Source organism: Eptesicus fuscus, chromosome 9 (assembly GCF_027574615.1).
Source record: "Eptesicus fuscus isolate TK198812 chromosome 9, DD_ASM_mEF_20220401, whole genome shotgun sequence".
Taxonomy (NCBI): domain Eukaryota; kingdom Metazoa; phylum Chordata; class Mammalia; order Chiroptera; family Vespertilionidae; genus Eptesicus; species Eptesicus fuscus.
This window is the reverse complement of record NC_072481.1, coordinates 89,213,451-89,226,514: the sequence shown is the minus strand read 5'-3', so window position 1 is coordinate 89,226,514 and position 13,064 is coordinate 89,213,451. Positions and strand designations below refer to the sequence as shown.

The 13,064-nt window shown below is 40.1% G+C and overlaps 1 pseudogene; it reads left to right on the top strand.

The window, feature by feature from the left end:
* Positions 1 to 2,138: 2,138 nt before the first annotated feature.
* LOC103298129 (guanine nucleotide-binding protein G(I)/G(S)/G(O) subunit gamma-5-like) lies at positions 2,139 to 5,144 on the top strand (annotated as a pseudogene).
* The last annotated feature ends 7,920 nt before the right edge of the window (positions 5,145 to 13,064 follow it).

The window sequence follows — 13,064 nt, the reverse complement described above, 5'->3', positions numbered from 1 at the left end:
GGCTGAATTCTATTGTTCTGTCCTCAAGCTCAGTATTTCTATCTTCTCTCAGGGAAGACTGCCTCCCCTGGCTGCTCATTGTTGGTGGGACTCCCAATGGCCAGTGGTATTGGGCACACTGAATGTAGTCAGAGGGACTCAGCTTCAATGTAGTGGCAGAATCAGCCTCCCTATTCTGCTTCCAATGTTAAGTTGAGTGCCAAGGGGAAATGCTAGGTCTGGTGGCCTTTTTCTGTGGTTGAAGTTGTAAAATGCCGTGCCTCTCTCTATGTTGTTCCTCCAGCCTCAGGATTCTAAACAAATTCATCTTTTTTCTTTCAGAATTTTCCTTTGCTTGTCTCTTACATTATTTTCAGAGTTTATAGCTGTGCTTCAGAGGAAGAGCACAGGGAAAGGGGGATTCAACCCCTTTATCACTTCCCCTTGGAAGTCTTCAGAGGGCTAGGAAGGGATGCCGAGAGACCAGATTGAGGGTCTATGGGTTGGGAGAGTCACTATAAGTGTGCTTATATAGGAGGTTGTACCCACACATTGAAGAAATCTCACTGAGTAGAGAAAGGAATTAGAAGTGACCCAATAGCCAAATAGCACAGCATGACCTAAGGGGCCACTAGGATAGATTTGTAGGCCAAAAGAACAGTGGGGAACTCTTAGTTAAAAGGGAGAGGAGACATCACATTTAAAGAGTTAGGAACATTAGTAACTGTTGTGGACGAAAGGGGCCACATGCTAACCTGACAAGCTCAGGGGAGGCCTGCATGGCGGTCTTACAAACTCAGAGACCTAAAGTAACCACAAAGGATGGTCTGAAATTAAACTAACTAAAAGCAGTTACGTCCTAGGCCGGTATCTTCACTGACAAGGTCAACCTTTACCTTAACTGAATCTATGTGTCTTTTTGCATCTATAATAACATACCCTTGAAGTATCTGGGTAACTTGTAACTTCCCTTTTTTGGACCCCCTGGGGCACAACCAAATGTGCTGAGCGCCAGGACAGATACCACACATTTCTTCATTATCATGTTAATTGTTCCTGCACCCACCTAAGTGTGTGTTCATCATTTTACTTTTTATTTAATCCCAGGGGTTTCCCCGCTTTGCTTTCTCCTGCCTCCCTAGTCTATCACCAGTGGATTTCATGTAACCCACCTACATCCCTTCCTTTGATTGCAATGTATAAATATAGATGTAACCTGCCATTCTCCAGAGCATTATCTCAATTTGATGAGGTTCTGCTTCCCGGCATATATCAACAGTTTGGCTCAAATAAACTCACAAAAATTCTTTACAGGTTTCAATGTGTTGTATTTTTTTGTTTGTTTTTTTGTTTTTATGTTAACACTGCTATTATACTATTTCATCATTTACAAATAGGGGAACTGAGGCTCAGGGAGGTCCATTAATAGCTTCTAAGAGGTAGAGCTGGATTTTGAAGCCAGGTCTTCCTGTCCCTAGAATGAATGCCTCTTCCAATACACTTTCCCATGAATGGGTCTAGGCCCCTGTCTTTGAATTCACGAGGACACATGTCCTAGAAATAGAGCTAAATTGGCCTTGCTTCCTACTTTCAATATTCTCTCCCTTGTTGAGACTTAGCAGTGAAGCATCTGGGCTAAACCCAGGGAAGGTGCTTGACCAAAGACCCCACACATGAGAAAACTTTAAAAAAGCAGAGATGAGGCACCTACCTGACCAGTATTGCCCAGCGTTCTCTCGTCTCACCCTGCCCATCACAGCCTCATCTCTTTAGAGGCACATATTGGGCCCCGTCTGAACATGGCGTGTGATTATCCTCACTGCCCCCCTGCCAGTCTTGCCCACCCTTAGTGAGGCTTCCTCACCTTTGGCACAAGCAAACGTGATTGAAATTGGAAGAAAGCTAGATGTAGTGGTGTTGCCATGATGATATGGCTGCATTGGTGTAAATACAGCCTGGTGGGGAAGAAAAGGATTATTTGTTTTGTTCCTCATAGTTAAACACTGAAAAAGGCTGAGATGCAGTGTGCAAATTCTCCTCCATCTTCATCTCCACTAAACCCAAACTGGACATTTATTAGAACTGAATTTTAAATTTTTTAAAAAATCTCTTCCTTTCTAGAGGGAAAACATTGTGTGTAGCTGGTGCACTCTGTAATAATGGCTAAAATTAATCTGTTGAAGGTCTGTGCAATTCGAAATGCAATAGACAGGAACTCTGGCTGCTCCTAGGCTTTGCAGCCTTTGGCTTCAGAACAAAGACTGCAGGTTGGAAGGTGATGATACAGCATAAAACCCAAGAGCCACCTTTTGTCTGATCCACTGTAAAAACTTTATCTGCAATGTCTTGTGGATATCAACTTTTAGGGAAATGTTATGTTTTAAAAATCAACTCTCCTAAGTTTAGCTATAAATCCTATGGTAATTAAAGATGAAAAAAAACAACATTTCTTTTTCATTGATCTCATTTGTCTAATAAATGCCTTAGGGACTGACAGCTCAATCAATGCTTCCAATCTCCTGAAATTAAATTATCTTCCTTTCATGAGCTAGATAAAGATGATTTAACTAGGTGGAATAATTTGGCTATCTTAGTGTTATTAACTGAATGGCATTATCATCAATGTTTGTTCCCTCCTGTGTTATTTATTTTAAGAACAACCTGAGATTGCTGTAAAAAATAATTTTATTTCAGTAAAGATTATGTTTATAGCGGTTGCTCCCATTTACCCTTTGAATAACAGTGTAAATGTGAGGCCAGTAGGTCTTCCTCAACTGAAAACTAGATTTGGTCTTCTTCAAATCAGAGCATTCATAATACATTGAAAGCATTCTTACATAAGATAAGCACACAAATTATAATTACAGAAGAAACATAGAAAATGTCTTGGTGGCTTAATAAGAATCGTTTTGTTGGCATTTTTTCACTTGTTGTTTATTACATAAACATTTGTTAAACTATCATTACATACTAGACTCAATGCCAGGCTCTGTGGATAGAAAGATGAATAGCACAGAGACCTGCAGTTCGTGCACTTTATAGATGGAGAAGTAGACACAAATAAATAATGCTGATATACATAATGCGTGCAAATGCTATAGATGAGATAGATAACTGGACCCTAAGTGTGCAGGAACTGGGGATGGGGGAGGACCTAGATGACATATATTCTAAAGCAGCACTGTCCAATATGATAGCCACTGGCATCATGTAGCTATTGAGTACTACAAATTTTCAGGTTTATTTCATTTTAATTAATTTGAGTAGCCAAATGTAGCCAGTGGCTACCATAGTGGATAGCAGCATTCTAAAAGAATAGTTCTCAAGCCTTTAGTCTGCATCAGAACCACCTAAAGACTTCTGAGTTCTGATTCAATAGATCTGAGGTAGGGCCCAAGAATTTGCATCTTTACAAGCCTGGGTGACTCTCATGCTGCTAATCCATGGATCTCACTCTGAGAGGCACTGCTCTCTAAAGGAATCGTGTCCTTGGAAGTCACCATAGGGCTAACACCCGCCCTTTGCCAAGTAGACTTACGATGGAGTGAATGCAGTTGGCTCCAGAGCCCGCATTTCTATGGCCCCTTTGGAGACTTAGGAGGGTCTTCAGCAATGTGTTCACACAGGTCATAATTTATAAAATTGGTAAAACCCGAGATGGGTTAAGACCACCATCTGACAAACTCTCCATCACACTCCCTCTCCCATTGGCTGATGTGGAGAGGCTAATGGCATTTTGAGAATGGTGCTAAGGGGAGATTGATTGGCTTCCATTTAGCTGCCTAGTGGGTATGTTTTTGTGGTTTCCAGTCACATGTATGTATAGAACTACTGCAGCTGGTTTTGGTGTAAGAATTGCATCAAGACTGCTCCTATCAACCACTCTGCTGATCTGCTGGCACTGAGGTAAAGGTTCATTGCTTTACAGACTCTCCATACCACCAAACAGAAGTATGTGGATTGTAGGGGAGAAACAAGGTTTGAAATGGAATCTGTGGGATGTTTTCAATCATTGAACATTTATAATTGTAAGTGAAAGATTCAGTTCCTATAGACACCTAGTCAAAATGGAAACTCATTCTTATAGAAATGTGCTTGATTCAGCTAATACAATATAAACAAACCATTTTCTTTTTTGTTGTTGTTGTTTTTTTAAGAGATAGATATTTTGAGAAAGTTGTTTTCCCTAATACTGTTTCACTTGCAATTTGGCAAGAGGTTTTGGAATGTATATTTTTAAAAGTGAAAAATTACAGAGTTCCAACTTAGATATTTATTTTGATCATCATTAAATTTATTGAATCCAGCTAAAAATAAATGTAATCTAAAACAAAAGTCATAGAGATGAGCAGTGTAATTAGTAGAAATTATTCTGATATTGAGAAGTAAGTAGTGGAAAGTTTTGTCTTTATATTAAACCTAAAGTAGTAGCTCATTACGAGGAAGTAATACACGTTGAATGAAAGTAAAGAATAGGCTATTTGGGTTGTTTGATATTCCAATTAATGAAGAGAAGTAAGTCCTATAGCAAAATGGGAAAACATTGAACTCTTATTGATTTGTCACAAACCACTAGTAACAATAAAAACCTAAAACTCATAAGAAGCCATGAAATGAAGGCCTGGTGACAAGATGGTTTATAAGTGTTTCTAACTCAAACACTTCTTTAGAAATTAATATACCAAAAAAGTTGAAAAGTCCTCGGTGCAAGTATTGTAAGAAAAAAACTCAGTTGATATTTTCCCAAATTTGACAATAATCTTAAAATTTTACCAGAAACAAATTGGGAAACTAATAATTTTTTGTAAGCTATCAATAATTTAAAAAAAAAAAAAAACTTCAATCAATGATGCTAGAAGAGGCTCCTCGCTTCACTGTCCCACTGTCTGGCTTCTGAGGACTCACAACCTGTGGACCCACTACCCCACTACCCACAAATCTGCCAGCTCTCGTGTGTACAATCTGGTTCTGCCAGCACCACCTCTATGAAGACAGTGATTCAACAGCTCTGGCTGGAGGCTCTGCTCAACTGTGTGAAGATTCCCCAAGCAGCTGCAGATTTGAAACAATTCTGTCTGCAGAATACTCAATACGACCCCCTGCTGATGTGAATACCTTCAAGTACCAATCCCTTTGAACCCCGGAAAGTCTGTTCTTTTTTGTAGTGAAATGAATCTTTGAAGGTGTTCTAAACCACTTTTCATGAACCGGTGAATATTCAAAGAGAGCTATATTTGAAGCCTATACAAAAAGCTTGCCCTATAACATGTGCCATACTACAGAAACTTCTGCTTTTGTCCGTCCTTAACATCTTCCTCTCTAAATTTCATGAATTTCTATTTCACAAAGATGATTATTTTATGTACACTGGCAGCAGCATACAAACAAAATACTAAGTATAAACAACAACAAAAAATAATGCTAGAGGAAAGAAGAAATTATCTTCCTAAAATTGTCATCTGTAGAGAGTGAAGTAAAAAAATAACAAAAAACAAAACATTAGGTGAAAGAGTAGTTAGAGGATATCCAGAGAATTAATTAATTAAAATGTTATTTTTATAGATTATGTGATGCTTGTGGTGTCAGCATTTTAAACTTAATGGTTTAAAATTGAATGATATATTATTTATCTTATCATTTGAAATATCAATTTGTGTTTGCAAATTTTTTTCTTCATGAGGGCCCACAAATCATGAAAGTGTTAGGCTCTACAAAACCTGATTTTGCCCCTGGCCTTCTTAGTACTTATGAAGTGAATTGAAATAATGTTTCTATAAACAAATGAACTTAGGAAATGCTTTCTCCACTATGGCACCCACAGTGCCTAGTTCATAGTAGGTGCTCAATAAAAAGTTGTTAAAGAGTAAATGAAGAGTAAAGCCCAGGAGTGAATAATGGTGAGCAATTATCTGAGACAGAGCTACATGTGTGGGGTGAGGGGCTAGGGGACAGGTCAGGAGGAACCTTCTTTTTACACACCCCATTTTGCTTCTCCTCAGTTACTCAGATTTATTGGTCATGTGAAGCACACTCTGCTAGATTCCCGAGGTCTAAAGGTTTACACGACAGCCCCTCAAGGGGCTCTAAGTCCAGATGAAGGGACAAACTTATATAAAACAGTGTCACTGGGATGGTGAGGTAGCCTGGTGGACATCAGAGGAGAGAGACCACCCTGGGCCAATGTAATTGGGATGGAAAAGTAACTCTGAATCAGAAGAAAGGAGAAGTGGGAGAAGAGTGGGACAGGCAAAGAGTGGAGGTGGGAACTCACATGGCCTTCTTGAAAGGGGTCAAAAGGCAAACCACTTGGTGTGAATAGGAAAGTCCTGAAGGGAAAGCTTGGAGCTTCTTTGGAAAAATCAACTATGAAGGCCAAGAATACCAAACCAAGGGGCTTGGCACCATCCTAAGCATAGAGAAGAACATGCAGAGGGTTGAGTATGGGAGATGAGTGTCCAGTGGGGTGCAAAACACTTTGTCCCCATGGCACAGAGGAAGGCTTGGAAGAAAGGACTCCAGGCTGGGAGACCAGACCAGAGGTACTCCACCAGCTCAGGAGCAAAGGAACATAGGTCAGGGCTGAGGATGTGGGAACAATAGCAAAGGAGGATGGCACTGAGGCACAATATAAAAGAGAGAGACTTGGGGTTTTGCTTTGTTCTGTTTTAACATTCATTGAATGCCTAGTGTGCAACAGATGCTTTTTCATGAACTACTTCATTTAATCCTCAAACTGAAACTGGAACCAAGGATTGACTGCCTGCTGCCAAAAAAAAAAAAAGTCAAATTCATGAAACAGGTACTGGTGAAAAGAGAAAGAGGTTTATTCAAGTGCTGATCACCTGAGAAGATGGGGAACTCTTGTTCCAAAGCCCATCTTAGCATCTCAATGCAGGCAGGGGTTTTTTAGGGAGATAGTGGAAAGAGGGGAACTAAGGAATTCTGTCAATGTCCAGTTTCACATTCCAGTCTTGAGTAGTTTCACTGTTCTCTTTTGTGTGTGTCAGTGTCTGGTGTTTTCTTTCTCTGTGGGTTTCATTGCTGATATCTGGGCACAGGATGTTAAAGGCCTGGTCAGCCATGAGCATCTGCTACTCCTCTATGGCCGAGGCCAGCAAAAAGAGGAACGGGAACTGCTGCTTCCTGCAACATGCTTACATATGAAACTATTAATATTTTAGACTATATGTTTTATTAGTATATCCTTACTTTTAATTCTTGGTTAGTTAGTTAATTACATGTGAGGTTTTTTATACCCTACTAGAGGCCCGGTGCACGAAATTTGTGCACTCAGAAGGGGAGGGGGGTCTTTCAGCCTGGACTGCACCCTCTTGCAGCCTGGGAGCCATCAGTCAGACATCCTTAGCACTGCCGCGGAGGCAGGAGAGGCTTCCACCACCATGAGTAGGGCTTCTGGCTGAGCAGCGCTCCCCCTGTGGGAGCACACTGACCACCAGGGGACAGCTCCTGCATTGAGCTTCTGCCCCCTGGTGGTCAGTGCGTGTTATAGCAACCGGTTGTTCTGCTGTTCAGTCAATTTGCATATTAGCCTTTTATTATATAGGATAATGTCTTATTACGGGCAAGGCCTCTAATTCAATTTTTTTTAGGTAGTTAAAGGGAGGAGCAGAATTTTCACTTGAGCCTAAAGTTAAAATTGTCCTTAGCTCAAAAATCTGCATACCACTGAGACACATCTTGGTGAGTCTCATTCTGAACCCCCACACTGTTCTGTTATGTGTATAAGTATCGGGAACCATCTTATCTCTTTAGTGAAAGGAACCTTTTGTTATGTTACAACGACTAACTTTATCTCATGAGTTGTGTTTTCACAACTTCAAGCCTATATCCAGTATTCATGCAGCAACTTCAGCTCTCCTGTTCAATATTTACCTGGCATATCTTTTATTTTATTTTCTCTAAATCTTTCTAGATTTTTATGTATTAGATAGGAATAGCCATCGGACACAGACAACAGTCTGGTGAAGGCCTGGAAGGGGCGGGTGCAGGGTGGAGGAGATCAATGGGAAAAACAAAAACTAAAACAAAGGGACATCTGTAATACTTTCAACAATAAAGATACATTTTAAATAAAGGACAATATCTTAGTTGAAAAGAGTTTTATGTGAAATAATATAAGTAATTGCTCTACACTGTACTTTATATTCTCAACTCCTCTCAAAGAGATATTAATTGACTCTATGTTCACTTAATATTAATCGACCCTATGTTCACTGACTGCAGGACTGACTTCCGCCATGCCAACCCAGCACTGACTGCACAGGGGCTGCTATCAGACCCTGCTTTTCTCTCCCAGCCTCTGTCCAGACCTGATTGCAGTCCCCTCGGCAGCCAGTGCTGGGTCACTGAGACCCCCACAGTGCGGCAGTCAGTGCTGGGTCTCCAGGACTGCCTTCCGCCACGCTGACCCAGCACCGACTGCCACGGGGGCTGCGATCAGACCCTGCTTTTCTCTCCGGGTCTGATCACAGCCCCCTCGGCAGTCAGTGCTGGGTCGCTGAGGCGCCTGCAACACTGACTGCAGGACTGACTTCCAGTGTTCGGTCAAGCCTTTGGTCGCTTTGGATGATATGGACCCTGGCTCTTTATATATATATATAGATACCCTGTCACAAAACAGCCTGGAAAAATGGAGGCCATCATCCCCATGGCACATGTAAGGAACGTGGGGCTCAGTGAAGTAAACATTTGCCAAGCAGGCAGGATTCCGGGGGTTCCCCGTGAACACATTGTTTTCAGCTCATGCTCTTTCAACTCATGGCACAGGCCTGGGAGGGGAGACAGTGGAGAGTGTGCAGCATGGAACTGAGGAAGGCCTGCCAGAGAGCCAGTGGGGGGAAGGAGAAAAGTGGCTGGTTTTAACTGGGATCTTTTGCAGGAATTGATTTCTACTTGAACAGCTGGAGGATAGCTTCTTTCTCCTTGTTTTCCCAGCCTGACAAGTATTTCGAGCCCTGAGACTAAGAGAGAATCACCCTGCAGCTGTCCCTGACATTTTAAAATCTGCTCCCAGTTTGAATTAAGTGGAGTCTTCATTCCTGGATATGAAAGCTGTTGCCAAAAAGGTTGTAGAAAGCAGTTTATTTCAGCTTTTTCTCCATGTTGCAACTGACCTTCTAAATAAAAAATGTGCAATATAAATAGGTCTTCCTGTCTCCAGTGAAGGAAAGTAAGAGATAAGATCCAGGGCCAAAGTTCCATGGCCACATAACATATCTAACTCCAGAAGAGGGGTTCGCTCTGCCTTTCTGTCCCTAGAGCTAGGCCATGGTCACACTTGAGGTTAAGCTAATACAGTGTGATCGTAATACTGCTTCCACATGCGTGTTCTTTGTTTGCTCCAAATATCTGAAGCTCAGTCCTTGGAGGAAATACAATCACGGGGGTATGCTTTGGAGAGAGTACTTCTCCTGTTCAATAAGGAAAGAAATACTGATGTATTTCCACAATTTACATTTTAACAAAGACATGTTCATTTATTTTAACTATTTCTTGACAAGTCAGTTTTAACATCTTATATTAATCTTCCAAAGACAATTCACTACAGCTGCAAAACATCCCCCCTCTTGCAAAAACAAAAATTGTTCATTAATCACTTTAAATTTTTCTCTTCTATGGAAAGTGCGAACATTAAAGAAACACACAAATGGTACTCCTACAACAGGTAGCTGCTTTTAAAGACCCTTTAGGCATTCTTTAAGGTTTGAGGAAATGAAATAAGAATTTATATGCATATATGCATAATCCATGGACACAGACAATAAGGTGGTGAAGGCCTGGGGTGGGGCAGGAACTGGGTGGAGGGGAACAATGGGGGACATTTGTAATACTCTCAACAATAAAGATAAATTAAAAAAAGAAAGTAACAATCTCTACTTGCACCATCTAGGTGAATACTTTTTAAATCATCTTTTTAAGTTGCACAAGTGCTATGTGGTCACTATAAAAGTGACAAATGTCATAAAAATATAATTCAAAATATTATTGTCTCTCACCAATTATTACACTGTTGGGAAGATTGCATATAAATATTCTGCATACAATTTATAGTGCATACTCCAGGGATAACATAAAATTAGACAGTGATGCACTGGATCACTCATAACTGCCACTATAAAATGTCCCAGGTGTCATCCTGTTAGCTCAAAAAGCCTTTTTTGAGGTGATCAGCAGTGGTTCTGAAGTGCCTGCCCACAAACATGAGGAGGTACATGAATCATTTTTACCAGGCCCCAGCAAAATAAACAAAATAAGAATAATATTAATTTCAATGTGATGCTGCCAACTGTCTTGATTGTAAAGAACTTTGTTTTGCCGAAATCGGTTTGGCTCAGTGGATAGAGCGTCGGCCTGTGGACTGAAAGGTCCCAGGTTTGATTCCGGTCGAGGGCATGTACCTTGGTTGCGGGCACATCCCCAGTAGGGGGTGTGCAAGAGGCAACTGATCGATGTTTCTCTATCATCGATGTTTCTAACTCTCTATCCCTCTCTCTTCCTCTCTGTGAAAAATCAATAAAATATATTTAAAAAAAAAAAAAAAGAACTTTGTTTTAATACAAGAATGTATCTTTCTTTCATTTTTTTGGTTGTAAAATATCATTTCTCTAAAAACAATTATATCAATAGTAGATGATAATTTGGGATTTCTGTTTTCATGCCATTTATTGCAAAATAATAAGTTTAGCAATACTAGTTCAGCTTATTTTTAACAACTTTAAGTGTACAATTAAGTGGCATCAATTACATTCACAATGTTGTGCAACCATCATCACCATTTTCATATTTTTTCATCACCCCAGATATTCTGTAACCTTTAAACAGTAACTCCCCTCCCCCAACCCCTGGTAACCTCTATTGTATTTTCTGTCTCTAAGAATTCACCTATTCTAGGAACCTGATATAAGTGAAATCATACATTTATCCTTTTGTGTATGGCTTATTTCACTTAGAATAATATTTTCAAGGTTCAGCCATGTTGTAGAATGTATCAAAACTGCATTCCTTTTTAAGGCTGAATAATAATCTGTTCTACATATGTACCAGTTTGTCTATCCACTCATTTGTTAATGGACCCATTGTCTTCCCCTTTTTGGCTAATGTGCATAATGCTGTTATGAACATTGATGTACATGTATCTGTTTGAGTCCCTGCTTTCAATTCAAGTGCTAATGTAGCTAATGGCTAGCCTATTGGACAGCACAGCTCTGAAGGAACCACTAACAACATAAAACAAGGAGAGAGAGCTAAAAAGCCAACTGAGGAGGTAAAGTGGAATGCTGAAGAAGTACTATATTAATTCAGAAGAAGGAAAGAAAGAAAAAAGGCAAAGAATAAATAGAACAAATAACATATCTAGGTATGGCAGATTAATTTCTCATTAACTACAGTGGAATAGGGTGCAGGAAAGGGGAGCAAGAAGGCTCAAAAGCAGTGTTTTAGTCCCAAACCCACCTTATCACATTGCGGACCAGTAGTTTTATTGCTAGCTTTATTTACCCAGTGACCAGATAAGTTTCTATTGAATAAGCACAAAAAAGTTTTACATAAATGTTAAAGGCACACTTTAAAATTAAATACCCATTGCATTTTGAAGTTATTTATTACATGTTCTTACAAGCTAATATCTTTTTAAAGTATGATACTATGTAAAACACTGTGTAATATGAAGCGAGAATTCTTGTGATCCGTCCACAATGTGTTAACATGCTTTGTGAACTTGAGAGACCTAATCTTTCTCATCCTGCATTTATTCCTTTACCAAATAACTTACCAGAGGTGGGGCCAGAACGAAGTCACCACCCACCCCACCCAATCTCTCCCTTACTGGGGCAATAGAATATTGTAGTTAAGAAAATGGACTTGAATATTAGCCCCAGGTTTGAGTCCCAGCTCTGCCATTGTGCGACCTTGGACAAATTACTTAATTGCTATAAACTTCAGTTTCTTCATCTGTATAATGGGTATTATATAATACTTACCTTAAATCCATGTAAAACATGGTATCTGTCATCTTGGAAGCCCTTAAAATATTAGTTGTTTATTATTATTATCCACTCCACTAACTCTAAGGACCATGAACTATGAGGTAGACACCATTCAAGGCAGCAAGGATTCAAAGGTGAATGGCAAGGGCCTTTTCTTCAACAGAGAGGTCAGACATGTGATATCTGACTGATGGAAATAGCTATGCTGAGGCTGAAGTAAGAAAGTTCAGAGAAGTGAAATCAGACAACCAATGGATCTGGGCTGCCTGTCACTACTTCAATTAAACAGAGACATGGTTGAATCATATATGAGCGTTTATTCCAATACTGCCAGCAGTATGGGAGAGCAGCGGTCATCAACAAAAGTCTGCTCTCCAACACCCTATAAGACAGCTGCTTATATTGGATAGGACAAATATTACAGGGCAAAGTAGGAATTACAGGCATGGGGAAGTAAGCAATGCCGGCTGGGGTGGGACTCCATTGTTTGGGCAATAAGGTTATTAATCTTCCCATGATATTAGGTAGTTCTTGAATGAGAATGGACCACATTCCAAGGTTGACTCCCAGGTTCAAGGTTGACTCCCAGGTCCCAGTGGTAAGGGAGGTATACAACTCCCAGCCAGGTTAGAATATCCTTTCTTTAATCAGAACAAGGTAATCACAGTTAATAGAGCATGATTAATATTTCTTATAAATATAGCTACTCCCCAATATTCTATTTTTGCCCCTAACAGAACCATTAGGATAACCATATAAATGTTGCTATGTCGGTGTTCATATTGTGATGTGTACTCTTTTTTTTTTTTAGTAAAATACAGTAACCAAGGAGCCTGGAAAAATAATGAATATAGTTCTAATTCAGTTGAGGAGACAAAAGAAGCTAGGCAGATTGGGGCAGGACCATGGGAGGAGGAACCCAACTAGGCGGAGTTACTAAGTGAGACACACCTATTGGGTGGGGAAAGAAGGGTGGGCTCGGGAGGCACAAGCTGGAAAATGTATGGATATTTCTAAGTCAGGCAGCGAGCAGATAACCAATCACAAGATAGTAAGGCGCATAAACCAATTCCAAGGATG